Source organism: Falco biarmicus, chromosome 3, assembly GCF_023638135.1.
Source record: "Falco biarmicus isolate bFalBia1 chromosome 3, bFalBia1.pri, whole genome shotgun sequence".
NCBI classification, from domain to species: domain Eukaryota; kingdom Metazoa; phylum Chordata; class Aves; order Falconiformes; family Falconidae; genus Falco; species Falco biarmicus.
In genome coordinates, this window is record NC_079290.1 from 68131087 (window position 1) to 68151241 (window position 20155).

General features: G+C 39.1%; 1 long non-coding RNA gene across 2 annotated transcripts in view; it reads right to left on the reverse strand.

The window, feature by feature from the left end:
• Window positions 1-386: 386 nt before the first annotated feature.
• LOC130146742 (uncharacterized) overlaps window positions 387-20155 on the reverse strand; it is a 48635-nt gene continuing 28866 nt past the window's right edge. Inside the window, exons 5-8 of one of the 2 annotated variants that reach the window (XR_008820992.1) lie at window positions 18869-19054; window positions 6115-6171; window positions 4473-4622; window positions 387-3734 (exon numbers count right to left, since the gene is read on the reverse strand). This is a non-coding gene — a long non-coding RNA (uncharacterized LOC130146742). Of the gene's footprint in view, window positions 3735-4472; window positions 4623-6114; window positions 6172-16860; window positions 16998-18868; window positions 19055-20155 lie in introns of those variants that run through there. The other variant, XR_008820991.1, reaches the window with a different exon arrangement.

The following is a 20155-nucleotide window of genomic DNA, read 5'->3' on the forward strand; positions in this document are numbered from 1 at the left end:
TGCAGAAGGAACTTGACCTTTCAACTTAGCAAACTTGCCTGCATTCCAGTACCTTTTTATAGATGTAACACAGCCTGAATCCCATCTGATGCTACTCTCCTGTTCAAGCCAATTTGAATTTTTCAAGTAGGATTTCCTGCTACATGCTGCCATATATTTCAAGATATATTGAGGATGTTCTCATCATTCATTGTGCACTGTCATCAGTAAAACCAAATCTTTCTAGGCAAACAATTGTTGTCTATATTATAGTACATATTGATGAAATACATTATTTAGAAAATTAAATGGGCAATGAAACAATAAATAGATCTTTTCCAGAATGAGATATTTTCTATAGGCAAGATTATTCTATCTTTATTTAACTCAGCAACAAATCTCCAAGACAAAAATTTGCAATTTTATTTGATTACTATATCTTATAATACCTCAGTGAAGACTTTTTTCTGCATTACTTATAGGATGTGGCTATAGACATAAGGTATGATGCAAAAAACACCCTCTGTGAGATGATATGCTCCTAGCCAGGTGAAGTTTAGTTGAAGTATATTGCTTTTTTCTGACTACAGAAGCAAGCTTAAACAAGCTTTCCTGAGCATGGCTACATACTAAGCCTTGACCCACTCCCCTGCCCCTCTGGTTGCATTTCCATACCAGGTGGCCAGTTCTCTCCTGTGTTGTACCCTTTTCAAAGTGAATACCAGATGAGATACATCCAGTCATGACAGCGCCCAGCTTGCAGAGGTGTTCATGAGAAGAGCATATAGTTCCTTCTACACTTCTCATCCTGAAGCATGACACAGAGCTGACCATGCAGCCACCCTGCCTAGGGCCCAATTCTCCACTCCATGTGTCATGGTTGTGCAATGGGAATCAATGAAGTCACACAGCCAGAAAATTGGTGAAACAGACTGATCCTCCCTTCCTGAGGGGCTTCAGTTCACTGGTGGGAGAAACAATCCTTTGTCAATGTGGCTCCACTTATGCCAATTAAAAGTATTGCTTTTGACTTCGAGGGAGTCTAGTCATGTTTGTGTACTGTTCGGAACATGCTCTGAAGACTCTTCAAAAGAAAGGCAGAGGTAGAGGTAAAAAACCTGTACACACTAATGATGTAAGGTATTTAAACAAAGTTAGTAATATTCTTTCAATTTTATGACAAAAGGTATTCAAACGTTCTAATGCAAAGCAGCAAGTTTATGATCAATAAAAATTTGTAAATGGCTATAGTTAATCCTCTACACCTGACAGAAATAAGAAGATCCTTCATGGATGTAAATTTAATCTAGGGTTGACAATTTACACAAGGTAAACTAAGTTGTGTGCAAATTTACACACTTTTTTAGAAAACTCCATTTTTTAAATTTTAGAAAAATTCACCTGAAACAGAAGATGACGTGCAGTGAACTGCAGTTTACCAGCAGATAGTGGGTCACAGTGAGATGATGGCTAGTGATTTACACAGGAAACTTCACTTACAGTCTCACCGAACAGTCATTATTGATGTCTGCTAAATAAAGGACAGGTTAATAACATGATACACTCTAGGCAAGATGGTAACCTCTCCCTCCAGTCAAAGTTGTTTTCAAGGTTTTCACACTGATGTAATCAAAAAGTTAATAAACTGTGGGCTAATATTTTCATGTAAAATAGGAAATGCCATAATAACATGAATAAAGAAATGGATTATAAATATTGCTTTTTGCCCTCTTGCCTTAAAATAGAGAAGATATGTGACATTATCAGGCATGTAAATCTAAACTAGGGGCTCAGTTAACTGAGGAACACAGCATAGGAGTAACATTAAAAATACACAGCGTGTTTCACCCTTAAAAAAAGAAAAGTGAATTCCAATATTTTGCAACAAAAATAAAAACGAGAAGAGAGGTGGATGTAGAATGAGATTAAGCTTTGGATTATGAAAGTGTGTAAGAAACTAGACAATAGATAAGGCACATACTGCTTTTTTATAGCGAATAAAGGAGAGAATTAAGGGGGAAAAAAAGCAGTGTTTTTCATTATGTCATTATTTCAGATTCTGAAATAGTCCTGCTAAAAGAAAGATAGTGGGTTGTTGGGGGTTTTTTTCTTCTAAAAAAAAAAAAAAACGTTACAGTAATATTGTAACCCTTTCAAGCATGGAAATGCGCTAATAAGTATGTGTGCTAACTCTGCCAAGAAAACTTTCTGTGATTTCCAAGAACAATTTCACTAGCAGTTTTTAAATGAACCTGGGTGCTACAGCATTCTTGTTCTGAAGAGGAATCCTTCTTCATTAGGCTCCACTCTAACTTTACAAAGTATTAGTGTATACTTTTGTACTTTTTCTGTGTATTAAACAAGATTTTAAAGTTTTAAGAGTATAAAGAACACTGTGTGTGTTTTTTTACAGACACCTCATTCAAAAAATGTTATCTAAAAAGATCTCTCCTGGCTGAAATCATCAGACTATCATTTTTCAAAGGTACCTAAGGTTGGGAAGATTACTTCAATAGAAACTGATTGTTCAGATGCTTGCCTGCCTAAGTTTTATCCCCTATGAGCCGTGTCCAGCCTGAAGCAAAGTTAAGCCTAAGATAAAAATTTTGACAAATTAAAATTGCTTTTGAACAGGAGGTGATTTTTTTTTTAAGTGTATATATATTTTGCAAGCACTCAACATATTGCAGAAATGATCAGAAACAAACATTTAGCAGCTATAATCATTAACCACAGCAATTTGTTCACACTTTTCAGGAGAACAGAGCACAGAGTATCTGCTGAGCAATACAAGTAGTTTACAACAAGCATGCTGAAAATACACTAGAGAGCAATACTCGTGGAGAGCAGCCACATCCACTTACGCAAACCAGCATGTACTACTGCTAGATTATATTTTTTTCTTTGTAGGACACTGGTGTGCATGGCAGCATATATTCATTGGGGTACCAAATGCCCTCTGCCTCCCCTGACCTGAACACCAGTGGCACCCAGTCCCCATCCTGGAGGAGAGTTCAGTGCCAGTCTGAGTGCCTAGTGAATTACTGGCTTCATCTAACGAAGCACAGCCGCCTCACATTCTGTTTATAGATGCATCATGGTGATGCATACACCTTGCCAAAGGGAGAATTATACAGTAACACTCTTTACGGTTAAAGAAACTTAGCAGAATATATAGGTCTTACAGCAAGTTGGGCTGCTATTTCCTTGTGATTCTTCCACTAACTGATTTAACTAAAAATAATGGGGTTTTACTAAAAATAAGGTGTTATTAAATCAGATATAGTGTGGCTCTTTAAATACTTCTTTATGCATCTCTCTCTATTCAGCTCCAAAAATGAAAGAATAGATTTTGAATAATTTTAAGAAATACAGTTACATAAGAGAGCTTTTCAAGTCTGTCACGCAGGAAGGATTACAAACAGGCTGTGGATGAGCTTGCTCGGTAACCTCTCACCCTTGTGCACCACCCCAGGGAGCCAGTCATCATTATAACTGCTGTCCTCCTTTGAGCATGCAGGCAGATCAGGGCTAGCACACCACAGGGAGTATTCTGTGACCGTTGAACTCAAAATGTTTTGGTCAGACATGAAAGAGGTGAAATGGATGAAAACCAGTCTGATCTCCTCAGCATCCACAGGGAGACCAAGGAGCTGCATACTGTCGATGAACAGGCAATACAGATGCTGTCGTGAAACTGCACAGGTGTCAGCACAATCTCAACTTGATTTTTTTTATGCGTCCATCAACCGTATCTGGAAAAGAAAAAGCAGAGATGCGATGAGCTAATTAAGTCATATTTGCCTTCACATTTTGTCAGAGCAAAGAGGACAGTCCACTTTCACTCTTGATCCTACCCAATTAACTGAGAGGGTGACAGGCTGCGTAGGATTCAGTGTCAGTTTTGACAAGGCCAAAAGGATTCAAATTTCTCTTCATTGGCACTGAGCACAAGTTGGCTCAGTGGTTGTCATTCCTAACAAGTTGTTAGGAATGCTGAAAAAGTACCAAAAACCTGATGAAGCCCATTGTTCCTGCACAGAAATGGACCCTTGTCAAAGCTGGAGCTTTTTCACGAGTGCAGATTCCAACCAAGTTCATGGGAAGAGAATCACCGTGCACTGACTCTTAAACACATTAAAATCTAAACTTTCCAATACAATCCACAGAACTCCTGAAAGCCCTTTCTAACTCCACTGTGGAACAAAAACAGATTTAAAACCTATGGAAGCGTTCAGAGCATGAACTGTTGCAAATCTGCCCAACACTTTAAACTCCGTGCAGTGGTTCCAGCTTTTGGAAAAGTATATTCATCCCAACTTCCTTCCACTACAGTAACTTTTATTTCAAAGATTTTCACAGAACATCCCTCTTTATTTCCCTTTACACAAAGCATTTCTATTCAAAACACTGATTAACACTGTCCTTTTAAACAATAAAGCACCACTCTACCTTGAAGCAGTTGCGCTTTATCTTGTAGACCAGTCACCCACCTCGTTCTTTGAGTTTCTTTGCTCTGAGGCAGTTTCAGGCTGAAGTACTTGGATAAAAGACTGCCCGAGTATAATGATGCTACCGCAATAAATGGTAGGCAGGCATTATCATCACCTGAGCACTAGCACTGCAGCAAGCACCATGCAACACTGTAAGGGGGAGACCAGGGTGCAGGAGACTATTGCATGAACTGAAGTTTTGAATGTTTACTATGGCATTCCTATGTATGTGTTTCCACATGGCAACACGTGGCAGTGTTTCCAAGAGTAGACACACTTTATTAATGTGCTGTTACATGCATTTTTTTACTCTCTTTCTCCCCAAGCATCCTCACAATCAGTTATCACTTGCACCATCCTAGGGGCATAGCCTAGTGCTGACTCAGCAGGAATTAGTCTTGATTGCCCCACTGTACATCACCTAGGTTAGTTTTCCCTTAAAAGGCTCCCACTTAGATCCTGCTGTTTTCTAGTTCAGCTTAGATCCTGCTGGTTTATAACTCAAATGCAGCACACAGAAGGGTCTGGTTTTACTTCAGGATGTGTTTTACAGAACCGTACTTAAAACCAGCATTCACTTTTATTGAAGTCATTCACGCTGTAAGTTACAGTCTGCCTGAGTGAAAAAGAGCACATCTTTACAGTGCTGAAATACAAAATCTTTTTCAATGCAGTAACAAAAAGAAGTGTTGTTCCACAATAAAGACTTAGTATTTAAATGTTTGGGGGGTTGGAGGGTTGTTTATATTTACATTGAGAGGGAAAAAAAGAGAGTACATCACTTTTCTAAGGTTCAGTACACATGGGGTATTTCGTACAACTTACGTATTACTCCAGCATTCTGCACACAAAAGAATGTTAACCAACAGTACACATGAGGAAGAATCCTTCACTTGGAGAGCGGAAGATTTGCTTTGCTCAAATTCTTTTTACAGGCACTAGGCACTGGTATCTAGTTTCAAGGATTGCCTTCACTAAAGGGAGTTAGAAGCTGTGAAAAAATCCAGTGGGCTATTATCACATTTCATCTTGTGCTCTTCACATTTAGCGTTTTAGCCAACCTGTTCAAGATCTTAGACATGCAGGTCAGCTCAACGTTTACCAAGGCCTGCAAAAGCAAGGTACTGGCTCTGCCTTGCTGGTCATCCAGGCATGGCTGGTCCACAAAGCTGAGTTACAGCTGGCCCTGGGAAACCCACTGCATCTTGCTGTGCTTCTAATGCCATCTAATTCTCTGCCAAGAAAAAGCCAGCTGAGGGAAATCTAAATGCCTTCTGCTATTTCTGGCACAGGGAAGGACTGCAAGGCATTGTTGCACCCATCTGCATTTTCAGTATTGAACAGCGTGTTATTTATTCTGTGTCAAGCATCAGATTTCCCCATGTGAAAGGCAGAAATATGTGCATAGCCACAGAGGCCGTTTTAGATTAAGGAAGGTAAAACAAAATCACAGTAAGAACTCCGAGAGGAATCATTGTAGGTCACATCTCTTACAGTTGTCTACAATGAGCTGATCACAGAGTGGCTGCCTGTCTGCTGACAGCACGATAGTTACCATGGAAAATTTTATAAAAATGAAGACACAAAACAGTTACAGTAACACTGATAAACCATCAGTCCCTTACCTATACATTATACCTACCTATGGCACACTGAAGTACTTGATAAAGGCACTGCCACAGCCAGAAAGATTTTCTACCTGAAATAAAGTATGAATTAATAGAATTCATGAGATGTGATGCAAGCATCAAGGTGCATCTAGCATTGACATTGCTTTTGCTAACTCATATCAATTCATCAAATTCTTGACTGTATTTCAGCTCCCAGTAATTTCTGAGTGACTGGGTGGGTATAAGCTTCTCAGTTTTATAACCTTAACATATTTTGCAAAACTTTTTTTTCCAAAATCCTAAACCTCTATCCGAAGCATTGATACAGGGGCACTTACATTAAATTAGTCTTCCTAGTCTCCAGTTAGTAGATCATACTCTGTGGGTTTCAAATTAAACATGCAATATCTATTCTACATTCCTGTCTAGGAAACTAGAAAGAAATCCTTGGAGACTTTAAATACCCAATATCCTACTTGAATCCAAAGGAGCTGATACTTGACACCTCTACATGTCTAGAGATCATATACGTGCAATGCATGTTTTATGCATATGCATGTGTGCACATACTGAACAAATGTATGCAGTAAATAAGTCAGCTAAATGCACAACCTATATAAAGAAGTATATTTTGTTGCTCCTTTCCACTTATTAAGCCATATTCATGAAACTCCAGAGCCTAAAAAGAGCTAGTCTGGCCCTCATGCAGAGACGGATGAGCCAAAATCCATTCAACCACTTCAACCTTCTGTCACTTCTCCCTTCATTGGCACTGACACATAAACAGGGAGGATGCATCCAAGAAAAAGTGGCTTATTACTAATTGCACCATCTTCATTAATACTGAATTATCAAGAACCAACAATGCAAAAGACATCAAGAGCTCATCAGAATGTGCATATAAGTATTTGGTCCAATATTCAACTTGACTATACTAGCAGACTCTGCTTCAACAGCACAAACTGAAGAAAGAGTCGTTTATCAGCTGTTAACCAGGAACAAAAGGGAAATAGCCTTAATTTCCCAAACACTCAGAGCTAGTTACATCACTCCTGTGCCCTTCAGTTATTTAGGCATCACTCCAGAATGAGAAATCCTCACCACGGTACAAAGATATCTGGCTGTAAACAGAATCATCTATGGCACTTACGTTTGTAGAAAGGTCCTAACAACAAAAAGACAGATAAGGAGAGGTTTTTATCAGAGGCATCCAGGACTTAGGGGAAATCTCTCTGTAAGGACCACAGGTACTTCAAACTCAGGAGAAAGAAATCTAGACACGAAATACCAAAACAAATTGGAAGGCACCTTTTTGCTCAAGCTTCATTTGTAACTATTTATAAATGTCTAAATAGAAATTTGACCTCAGTTAGAGTTACATAGTGAAGTTACATTAAAGAGCCCACAACCCAACATGGATTTAAGCAAAACCAACAGTTGTGGATTGTTTTCACAGGGGCAACAGATCAGGATAAAACAAGGTGGTATTCCAGCGACTGCCATGGCCTACCACCTCTGAGGTGGGTTCCCATGCAGCAACTGATGTGCACAGAGAGCGCTTCAGAGTCTGCAAAGGATCACTTTTTCTGTGAGGCAGGGCTTGCTTCAGGAAGGGCAAACTGCCAAGCTCCTCACCCATGTACTGATTGGGAAGACAAATGCCATAACAAACATCCCTGTGTTCTGCCCATTTCTCTGAGCTTTTATTTCTGAGCATAGCATTTCTGAGTGGCTAACACTCTCCATCTCTGAGCAAAGCTTTATGTTTTTAGCAATGCATTTCTGCAAACAGAACAAATTTGTTGAGAACATCCTGAATCTCTTTTGTACTTTCCACCTTTTCCAGCTTCTCCAGGAGACCAGGGAAGTCAGCGCTGGAGCTCTGGCAGAACATACATTATTAGAAGTAGCATGTACAACTGTGACCAGTCACAATGAACCAGATGAGTAAACATCCAATTAAACACACTATTCTTCATCCAAGTTTAATTCTACAACTGTATCAAAACAGAATCAGCTGCTCCTGAAACAGAAATTAAAAGCTTTCCCAGAGTCATGAACAGATTTTTGGCTTTCAGACCTTTTGACCTTTCTTCCACATTTACTGAACAATATATTTTAATGCCACTGAGTGAGAAGCCTCACTGAGCACTTCTTGCATGGAAATGAGATCCCAGATGGTATCCTGCTGTTCTTTGGGTAATACTTTTGTCTGAGCTACCATCAGTAATAATTAGAAATTAATAGGCAAAGGCACATATTGTCCTGAGAAACCTATCACCCTATTTTTAATCTTGTAATTAAAGGTCGAACACTTTCCATCATGAAAAAGCATATGCTTTCTAGGAAATATTCCAGTCATTAATGTATCTTTTCATTCATTTATGGCCAGCAGTATACTAATTAAAGTCAGCATGGAATTGGGAGATGACCTAGTAGATTTCTTTCTTCTTTTCACTTACTTAATCTCTGATGGTGATATTTTGTACTGTTAAGATGTAAATACAGATACATTAATAAAACCATTTCCTAAAATCTCTTTTTACTGGGTCTGCCTGGGATGGAGTTAACCTTCTTCACAGCAGTCTGCAGAGTGCTCTGCTTTACCTTTGTGGCTAAAGCAGTGTTGGTAACAGACCAGTTTTCACTGTTGCTGAGCAGTTCTCACACAGCACCGAGGCTTTCCCTCCAACCTCACACACACGGAGGCTGGCTGGCTGGGGGTGGGCAAGAGGCTTGGGGGGGACGCAGCTGGGATGGCTGACTCCAGCTGACCAAAGGGATATTCCATACCATAAGACACTATGCTCAGAAATAAAAGCTCAGAGAAATGGGCAGAACACAGGGATGTTTGTTATGGCATTTGTCTTCCCAAGAAATCATTACGCATATTTGAGAGGGGAATGAGGGAGAGGTAGGGCAGGTGTTTTGGTGCTGTCTGGGGTCAACCCACCACACTGCTCTTTGTAAGTATTTTCTGTAGTCGACTATCTCCCTTGCTTCCTGTGCATTTCATTCACTGATCTAGCAAGAACAATTCCCTGCATAGCTTCTCCAGTTGAAAACAGGCCACCTCCAATTCCAAGCTGATCTTGGTAACAAAGGTAACTTACCAAAACCTCAGAACAAAACCCAAGCAAATAATCTGAAACAAGGAGTTAATTTGATTTGATACATACATATAGATAAAATGCTTTCCAAATATTGAGCTTTGAGGGTTTATTTTACAACAAATAATAATGAGAAAAATAATTTATTTCTATTGAGGGCACCAATATCACCCTCCAGTTTTGGTGCAAGCTGATCAACTTCTCTTACTGATTATAAACTGATCAATATTTAGAATAGTATAAAGAACTACTGTACAGTTTCAGGAAACTGTTCTTTTATATAGACAAGGCTTTTGCAGTACAACTGCTTAATATTCCAGAAGACCCATGCAGCAATAATTCTGTTTAAACAATTACATAAATGAGGCCCCAGCTCCAACAGACCCCACTACACTGGGAAACAAAGCTTCTCTGGTGATAAGTCTGCTTCTGCCCTACATCCCCATGGCCAGGGACACCACCCTTCTTTACTGATAAGGCACCAAGGTAACTAGGTGAGATCTTGAGTCCCAGTGGCCACCTTACTCTTCTGACCCTGCAAATTTGATAGGCAGAGTGTAAGGAAGGAGTCACCGATTTCCATGCATATACAAGCAAACACAGAGGGAAGAGAACACTCTGCCCATACCTAAGCAGAATGCACCAACTATTGAGTTAACACTAATTGAAGGCAAGTCTTAAAATGCTTTGAAATCCCAGGCCTTCCACCTTTATACCTGCAAGTAACCTGTTATCTCCCAGTTCCACACACCAACCTTAAAACCAGTTAAAAACTAATACCTGTATTTCAATAGCTAAAGATCCTTACAGGAAGAGATAGGCATTATTGCAAAGTGCTCATGGAAAAGAAATAAGTGGGTTTGAAACTATTTAAACAGCAAACATGCAACTATTGTTGAGAAAAACTGATGACATGAGCAATGTTAATTTGAAAGTGATGTTCCTTTAAAGTGAGGTATCAGAAAAGGAGTTGCGGGGAAAAAAATAAAATAAAAAATAATAAAAAAAAAAAGGCAAGATCATTCTCATTTGGTCAGTCTCTGCCATCATGTCTCAGTTTTCCTGCTTTATACCTCAAGTCTCAAGGCCTAAACCAAAATTAACAAAACCTATTTAATGTGTCCCTATCAAAGACTGTAGAACAGCTACAGAAATACTTGTGAATAGCATTGCACTTTATTGTTGACTATTGGTATGTAGCATGCCATGCTAAATCCAACACGTATGAACAATAAAGTGAATTCAATTTCCATGCAAAAAAGCTATTAATTATGCTGACTACAAACTGGGGGGGGGGGGGGGGGGGGGGGGGCGTAGCAAGGAATGAGAATCAATTAAAAGCATGGTTACTTGATTATATGCACAGGTTTAACTGCAGACACAAACAAAAGTACTCTTCAAAGTCAGGAGTACAAAAGGCTTCCATGAATACTTTGGACCCTTTCTTTTAGTGGCCAGTAACAATGAAAAGCAACACTAACTGCCTGGGTACATATACAATATAAAGTAACAACTATGGACATTAATATTTCAAGAGCAAAGAAAAAGTTTCCACTATCTCTTTACAAGCAAAGAACGCAGAAAATTAAAGTGACAAAGATCTTCACATAACTGGACTGTATTGCATTTGATGGCAACAACTTCCACCTTTACTATATCGTCACCACTTCTCAGAAGCAAAGAGAACAGTGGCACCCTAACACGCTATATATGGGACATAGACAAATAACATACACTTGTCTTTTACATCCATTTATTGCTGCAGTAATGTGAGGGAGGACACCACAAAAAATAATGCTGCAAGATCTCCAGGAAAAAATGAATAATGGCATAAGAAAGGTCATTCACAGCGTATCATTTATATAACAGCATATAATAAAAAACAGAGGTATTCCTAGAGCCTCCAAACACCACCAGTTCAGGCATTGCAGAAGTGCATAGCTAGACTGGTTCAGCTGGTAAATGGTGGAAAGGGAATATTAGCACCTATATGGCCTCTTCCCAATCAAAGAGCTTCTCCATCCTAAAAAAAAATATTGGAAAAATAGTCCCTCTTTTCCAGCATATCTACTCCTGCTTAGATAGAGAAAAGAGTTTCAAACAGAAATGTCTGCAGTCTAAATGGCATCTCTTGCCTTCAGTCTTAGTCTTACAAGGGCAACCTCAGCAGAGAGGTGAAGACAACAAACCAGGAGAATGCAGACAAAAAAACCCCAAACTGTGCTTTTATCAAGTATCACCCATGCTTTTCCTATTTCTTTCAAATGTAGAATACTTGAAAGCTCACACTAATAAAAGAGTAAATATTTGATTAAAGGTAAGGGGCTGAGGGGACAAATACAGCCTCACCTTACTCCTAACATCTGCCTCCCAAACAGTAACAGAAACTCCTTACTAAAGAAGCAGTCATTGTTTTGCAGACAGAGACAAAGACATTGAAAAGGTTATTTTTGAGGCTGGTGCCTCTTGGAAGAACAAAGCCATTATCTGACAAGAAAACTCACCATTTCATTTTTATTTTGTAATGCTTTGTATCTAATACTGCAATAGCTTCCATCCCATTGAAACCTGAATAAAACCACATTAAGCAAACCAGCTGTGGAAATATTTTCACACTGGCTTCAGGTCAGCAGAAACATTTAGAAAGTGAAAAGTCATGCAGAATAGTATAAATGGAAAAGTATCCAGTTATTAATATCTCAGTGGTTTTAGTTTGGGGGTGTTCCTAGACAAGCAACTGAGAAGAACTGACAAATGCCTTGGTCAAACCAACAGGACTTCTAGTCTAAGCTGGTTCTGGTCTTAAAGCCCTGATTACAGCCTTGCTCCTTAGCAACCTTGGGTCTAATACTTTGCACACTGTGTCTTTATTGGCTCAGATTTGCTAGCAGTTTGCTGCTTTGTTCTCGTTTTAAAAGACTCTGAGGCTGGAATGAGAGCTAATTACGTTTCCAGTGAAACAGGTCAAAGTTTTCACCAGGAAGATATCCAAGATGCAGTGGGATCAGTTTCCAGCTAAAGTAGCTGAAATTAAAATCTTGGCCTTTCTGAACTGAAAATGCACAACTTCTGTGCAATTTTGTTGTGCAGTATCATCAAAACAGTCCAGTTTTGTTCTAAGGTGGAAAAAAAGCCAAAGCCTGAAACCTCCAAACACCAATGAGACACAGAACTATTTTCTCTGGTCACCTTATAAAATACTCCAGATACTCAGCACCCTGTAGTGTATGAAATTGAGCTGCTTGTTATCATGATTCGTGGGGAGTAAAATGAAGGAACCTACTAAATTATTACCTTGCCACTTATTTTTCACTACAAGTATAGAAATTGAAAGTTGCTTTCAATAGCTCTTAAATTCTAAAACCTTAGATAACATTTTGAAGTAGAACCTCCAGGCCTACATTACATGATCTCATCTGAAAGTATGACACCAGCATGTTCCAAAGATGTAGAAGTAGATGGGCTCACACTGGCACACAGATGCTCTTATGCCAGAGGCATCACCAGATTCATGTGCTGTGACAAAACAAGGATGAAAGGAAGTATTAATTTCTTCCTGCTTTACCAAGATATCCTCCTTTATAATTTGCATAAAACTCATTATGGGCTTTTTGAAATAAAAGGTTTTGAATCTGTTTTTTTGGGCTTTGCCATGTATCTATTTCACCAGACTAAGCCTAGCTCCACATTAGTTCAGTCACCACTTAAACATCATTACCTAATGATCTACAAGAGTATCAGCTATATGCAATAAATGCACAACCATTAGAAATATTATGTAATTCTAAACAAAAATCAAATGCCAGCAATAAGTCCCCATAGTACTGAAAGTGTATGTGTAAGAAAAGAATGACACATTCCTTTAAAATTACTGTCTTCATTTATTAAATCCTCCAGACCTATTTCACAGACCTTGTCTATCTCTAATCACCTCCTTTTATGTTCCTCAATGTATCATTGTCAGATAGTCAAAGCTTCCTCCACAGCTTACAGTAGGGACACTTGAGTGCCTTTGTACCTAACGTACCAAACCACGTTCCCATCAGAGATTCCCAAATCCTATGGAGGCACTTACATTTGAAAACCAAACTCAGAGTCTCGAGATCAAAATAAGCAATGAGCACATATGACAGTGTCTTTGCCACATTCAGTGATTTTATCACGTTCTGTGATTTTAAAAAAAGGACTATGTACACTGACACTGCAGGTATTTTACAACACATGACAAGCAGTAAATGGTCTACAGAGCTGCGCTTGGAAAAACCCCACAGATTTCACAACTTTTTTTAACTGATGCTGCTTCTGGAATTTCTTTATTTTAGGCTGAATCTGTACATATAGCTAATACCATATACACGGATGGGAACGGGTTATGACATCGAACCACTTTATTCAGATAATAGGGTGCAACAGCCACACAGTCCGGCAGGTTGCTTGCCTACACTACGCAGCCTTGCACAGAACAGCCACAAAGAATTTGCTCAAACCTTGCAATGTACTTGAAACTTGCAATACAAGGGCCAAAGACACAACCGCAATTTGACACAGCAAGAAGAAGAAAAATCCTTAGCATTGCCAATACCTAAGCCCCACGGGACTGCAAAGGACTCATTACTTGGGCTCCCCAGGTGCTCCCAAGCAGCTAACCATGCTGTACATTACAACACAAACCAAACTTCCCCATGGACTCTGCCAGACTTGGCAAATAGAACAGGTAAGGAAAAAGGACCTTCCCTTCTGATCCCCAGATCTGGTACAACAGGTTAACACACCAACACACGCGAGTCAGCCTCCCAAGCAAACCCATCTCTACTAAGAAGCCTGAAGCTTCACAAAAAGATTAACACTATCTTCACTACCATCGCTATGCCTGAAGGCAAGGGACCCTCACTCTGGCTGGATACAGCATTAGGACCCATACCATGACACCTTTATTCCATGATGAACACGTAGACACATCGGAGTTAAGGTGGGATTTCACACTGCTTCTGACCTCTCATTTCCCTTGCTTGCCTCACCTTCTCAGAATATTGTCACTGCTGGCAAGACCCTCTTGTTTTGCAGTTTCTACTACACATACTTCATTAAATGTTTGTATATCCTCAGACCTTTATTCTCCTTTTTGCACTTACTGATTTCAATCCCACTCCATTATTATTGTCTTTCCACAACCGAGTTATTGGTGGGAAGTATTTTAAACTCGTGTGTGTGAAAGACAGCCACAGACAAAGAAAACTGCATTGCTTTAAAGGTTTCTTTTAACAGTTCAAATATAGTCACAAATTAATTTTCTGCAAAATAAAATACGAAAACCTCCACTATAAATTAAGTTTCTGTGAAAAGTTGTCTTATTCCACTGAAAATCCCATATTCAAAAGTTAAAAATAAAGAGTCAAGAAAAATAGTATAAGTGGGTATAAAACTTCCCCCGCTCCTTCGTATTCACAAAGTTTAAACTTTTCTCTGTAGGTTTAAATCTCTTCCCACCTCCTCTTTTCTTCTTCAGCCAGAAAACCAACAGCACTGAGGTCCCAGTGATGAGGCATGACTCACCCACAAGTGCTGAGTCACAATCACACCGAATACACTCTTACATCTTGATGGAGCATCAAATTCAATAGCTTTGCTTAGTCATTTGAGCTTACCATAATTCCTATGATTCACTCAATTCCAAAACTTTGATTTCTGATTTCTTATTTTTGCTTACAATATATATTCAGTTGTATAACTCTTATACAACTCTCTAGGCTGAATTTTTGCAAGACACCACTAATCCTAAGTCAGAACCCAAACTTCAGACACAAGGCATGTCATTTGCCAAACCCAAGAGGCCAATATGCCACAGTGCGCGTCGGTCTGATTTGGAACTGCTGATCTCCCACTCCTTGAACATCTACAGAGAATGCCAGCTGACACTGAAGGTACAGGCATTAGGACTTCATCCCACCCTGACTCATGCCAGCAACAACCTACCATTGCCTCAAAAGCCTGACCTTTCTCTAGGAGGGCTGCTCAGCCTGACAAGGTCAGGCACAAGAAGCAAGTGTTCAGCAGTTTATGCAGAGCATGAGGTATTTGACCATGGTAAAAAAAAGTAAATGCTGGAGCAACAGTTTTCCAATTCCTTAGCCATTTCAGCTTGTTACCTTTTGTCCTATCTGGAGAAAGGTAAAGGGAAATTACCCAACTGTTTATCTGTTCATCCAGTTATTTACATACAGAAGAAGATATATTTGGCCAGAACTCAACTAAGCTAATTAATAAATGTATTTCTTTCCACAGGAATTTACAGCAATGTTTTATCAAATTACTCTTAACATTTCAGCTACAATCCTCAGAACTTCTCTAAAAGGTTGCAGGCAGTATGGAGGCATGAAGGAAACTCATCACTGACAGAGGGAAAGACAGACAGAGCAAATAAGTTTCTGATGACTACCACAATGCAAGACCTACAGGAGGTAATTACCACCATATTGTTATTTATTCTTCTGTCTTCAGGCACAGTTTTCGTGTTTCCTCACTGTCCATTTCTGCAGCAGCTGCACTTACAATTTTTATGCTGGCTTAGTGGTTAATAAGTCTGTTGTGTTGAAGGCACCCAGTCAGCTGAGTACATCTGAAAAAATTTCCCTTACAAAAAGATACTGCGAGGAAGGCAGGGGTCAGCTCTATGGATTTCTAGGCATAAAACAAACTGCACATACTCAGATATAGTTCACATAAATCCTACAATAATGGCTGAATGTCTTCACCCTTGATAAGGGATAACTACAGCTTTGAAGCTGCTTTGGCCAGCTAATCTGTCCTTAGCAATATTCAATAAAAGCATGAAAAAACAAAAGGCCAACTGAAAAAGTAAATATTTGGCCTTTGGTCATGAGAAATTCAGCTGCAAGCCATACATTCTCCATAGGCTGCAGTCCCTTCCAGGCATTCACACAATGATTTTTATTTTTTTTTTAATCCTAGCCAATTTTAGTTATAAGCCATTTCCTATAGAGCTTTGTCCTTCTCTGTTACACATATGTAGTGTAAGTAAATTAAAGACATATCCTGATCCCAGTGAAAAGCCTAAAGCACTCTGCAAGAATTGCTTTTCCTACAGGCTTGAGATTCAGCAAGCGATCCTGACACTACTGTTCTAGACATCCAAGACCTACTCCTAAAACATGAAACAAAACCAGCCACGAGGCAACTAATTCTACTTCTTCATTCCTGCCTCCACCCAGGCTCAGTTACTGAATGTGCATATCACTGTGAGCATGAAGTAAAATGCTTCGAGAGAACAAAGAGATCTACCTTCAAACATTTCTTATATTAGTGTCCTAACACTCACCTTGTTCAGGTGACTGATCTGATGCAGGTAGAAGATTAACTTAAGTCCAAGCCTAACACTATGGTGGAGGGAATACTGCACTGCAGCGGGCATAGTAAAAGCCACTTTGGCACCTGAACCTCCTTTTTAACCCAGAAATTCCAGTTTACTCAAGAGCTGAAAAAGCTCAGCACAACACACAGCTATCACAAAGCTTTAGACAGAGAGGAGTCCATTTTTTACATACTGATTTTGTTTCTGGTAAGAATAACACTTCACCAGGAAAGTAACAACCACCTTTATCCAAAACTACCACCTCCTTTGAATAAAAAGACAAAACACCAGCCCGCCCAAAAGATAGACACTTGTATTTTTAATTATCAGTGCCAAAAACTGTGGGGCAACTGCCGTCTTCCTTCTCTTCAGAGCTTTTATGTGACAAATGTCGGAAGGCTGCTACTGATATCAAAAGTGATCAGCAGGACCACAGCTGGAGAGGAAAAAAACAGGTAGATCAGGACACAAGTAGCAAATACTATACCTACAGCATATTTTTATAAGGCTTCTGGCTTATTTATTCAAACTGTAAAAAGACACCTTTTAAAATACTCAAATCCTGTTTTTAACAGGGCTGTGTGCTCATGCAGCTCAGTGACCTTGGTACACAGTAAAAGCCAATACAGTTACTGAAGACTGATTTCAATAACTTTCTGGAAAGGGTCCAAAGCAGCTTTTCATTCTGCAGTGTCTGCATCAAAGACAACATCCTAATAGAAAAAAAGAGGACAAACTGTAGCTGCTCTTGAACCTGGTGTAAGAGATGTGTGGTTTTCTGCTATTACCACAAACTTCATTACAACATATTTTCTATGGGCAGCATCAAATGACAACACCCTACCTACTACTAATCACAGCTACACACCAGGGCTAGCAATGAACTACCACATTTCTATTCCTGAATCAAATATTGCAATGCTTGCTTAAATACAACTTTTATTTCTATCACTGGACCCATCAAAACAAAACAACAACAACAACAACAAAAAAAAAAAACCAAAACAAACAACCCAACCAACACTGATAATCTCTGCAGTAGCCAAGTGTACCGTGATATTAGTCTATACATACAAATGAGGATCTCCTTATTCAGAATACAAATCTCTGCAATCCTTAAGTGCTCCATCAGGAGTCTTGGACTGCACCTCTCTGCACACGATTTAAGCTGCTTTCTACAGGATGGCAAGCAAATACATTCACAGGGACAGAACATTACTGAAACAAATATCAGGACATGAACAAAAACAATCTTTAACCAATAATTGAACAGAGCCGGTTCAGTCTCTCTTCAGTGATAGCACTGCTCATGATTTCTTTTCACATCTCATTGGAAACTATTTAAACAATGGTTTAATCTTTATATCTTTTCATATCTTTATTCACACAGATCTTTCTGTGAAATATTTATTCATGGCCAAGTGGACTATATTGTTTATTCGTGACTGGTCAAGTAGCACTTTTTTGTTCATTGGATGTGCAGTTGCAATGAAGCTTGAAGTAAGGAAGCCTGCCAAAACTCTAGAGAATAAAGCTTGGAAAGATCAAGGTTCACCAGCCTGTTAGCAGATGGAGGCGGGGGTGGGGGGGTGGAAATACCAAACAAAAAAACCCCACACATATTCTTTTAAGTTTTTAGCTCTGGTTTCAGAGCAAACTCCTTCAGGAAGATACCTAAGTGCACCCTCAGGTCCCTTAAATGACCCTGCAAGATTTAAGAACAGGTCTAATAGAAGTGACGAATCAAGAGCTTGTTATGATGCTGCTCGCAGGCCCCTCATCAGATGTGTCCATCTGAGGAGAAAAGCCACCTACATAGTCACAGGTAAGGTCTAAATTCTACACTGAACTCTCTTAAAAACTGCCAGAACTGGAAGTACTCATCATTAATCCCAAGACTTTTTGTACTGCATTTATTTTTAAAAAAAGCAAAAGCAAACAGCAAAAACAAAACCCCAAAAAAACCCAAAAACAAACAAACAAGTTTAAGCAGTAACTTTTTTTCCGAAACAAAGCACAAGTTTAAAGGCTGTATAAAGGCACCCATTTCTATCTGCATGGCCTCTTTATGAGTTATCAAGTTCAGACTTTTTGTCATTGCGTTTCCTTTTCAAGCTCTCATAGGGCACAGAGAAAAAAAGACATTTCTCAAGCAGAGACAGAACAACGTCTGTGTCAACTGACTGGCAGAATTCTGACAGGTGTCTCATACAGATTAGCACATACATCAAAATTAGGAGCGGGGGGGGGGGGGGAGTCAAGATGTTCTTATTCAAGCACACTGCAGCCAAAACTAACATTCATTACCTGTCAGTGTATCACCTCCATTAAGTTTCCTGTCAAGAGAGACTTTGCTGCACATAGTTTGGCCTTCTTTAAGTTATGTGGGGAGTAAGTGCCACAGTCGAGGGACATCATGGAAAAACAGTTAGACAAGATGTCTCGACTCTCTTATTCCTGAAGCTGTATCTTGACTATCTCCTTTCTCTTGACCTGTTAGTATGAGAAAGAGAAGAGTAATCTGCGAAGTAGGTAAACTTTGCTGCAAAAATCAGGTCTTCTCAGAAAAGTTAGTGTAACTGCATTGCTGATTAGACAAGTGCTTTATCAATTCCAAGTCCATAGCTTCTCTTCTCACCCATTCCCCACCCCCCAGTGCTTTTCAAATAATAATGAATACTACTTAACTATAAATTGCTACAAATCTTGCTCAACCACTGAAGCAGACAAAGTATGTAAGTCTTAAAGATACACTTAATGGCATGCTGTAAGCACAAAGTAGTCAAGGCAAATACCTTCTTCATCATGCTATTATGCAAGTATAATATCAGGTATATCCTTCATCATGTTTGCTTATGCATGCTCATCTCTCCCAACACAAGCATCTTTGAGATCAGCATTTAGCTCCTCAGACATTACTACATCTTCCATCAAGGACTGCATTGTTTCAGCTTCCAATAACATCAAAACAACATCCTGCCATCCTTCTTTAGGATCAAAAATAAGGCAGTAGCGCTCCTATTTTTTGCTACAATTGTCAAACCTTACTTTGATTCTGTGCTTGTTCCTTTTTACGCTCCAGATAACTCATTAAAACTTAACACGTTCTAAACCCCATTATAAACCTAATAGTCCAACTTTTCTTCTTTTCCTGCCTTCAGTACAGATTAAAATATTATGCAGTTAAACTCCTGAATACACTCTAGGCACCACCTAACTCATTTTTACAACAGTGCCAATGAATACTCCAAGTGCAACGAGACTCAGAATCCTTCTAATCCAGCAAATAAAAAGGTGATTTTCCTCAAACAGCTCTAGACGGGAGGCAAAGGACCCCAAAACTTGTGTCTCTACCATCATGAAATTATTTATTTTCAGCACCAGCTTAAGATGCTCAAGAAATATCTAGTGGGGATTGTAGATTAAAAATATTAAAATTGCTTATAAATAATTAAAATTATTTGCTGAGAGGGAAAGAAAGAAAATCAAGTCCTCTATTACTAAGAAAAAAAAAAAAAACACAAAACCAAAAAAACAGCAAAAGTGAGTATCTTTTGTAATGGAAAAAAGTCCCAGATATATCTGAGCAGTACT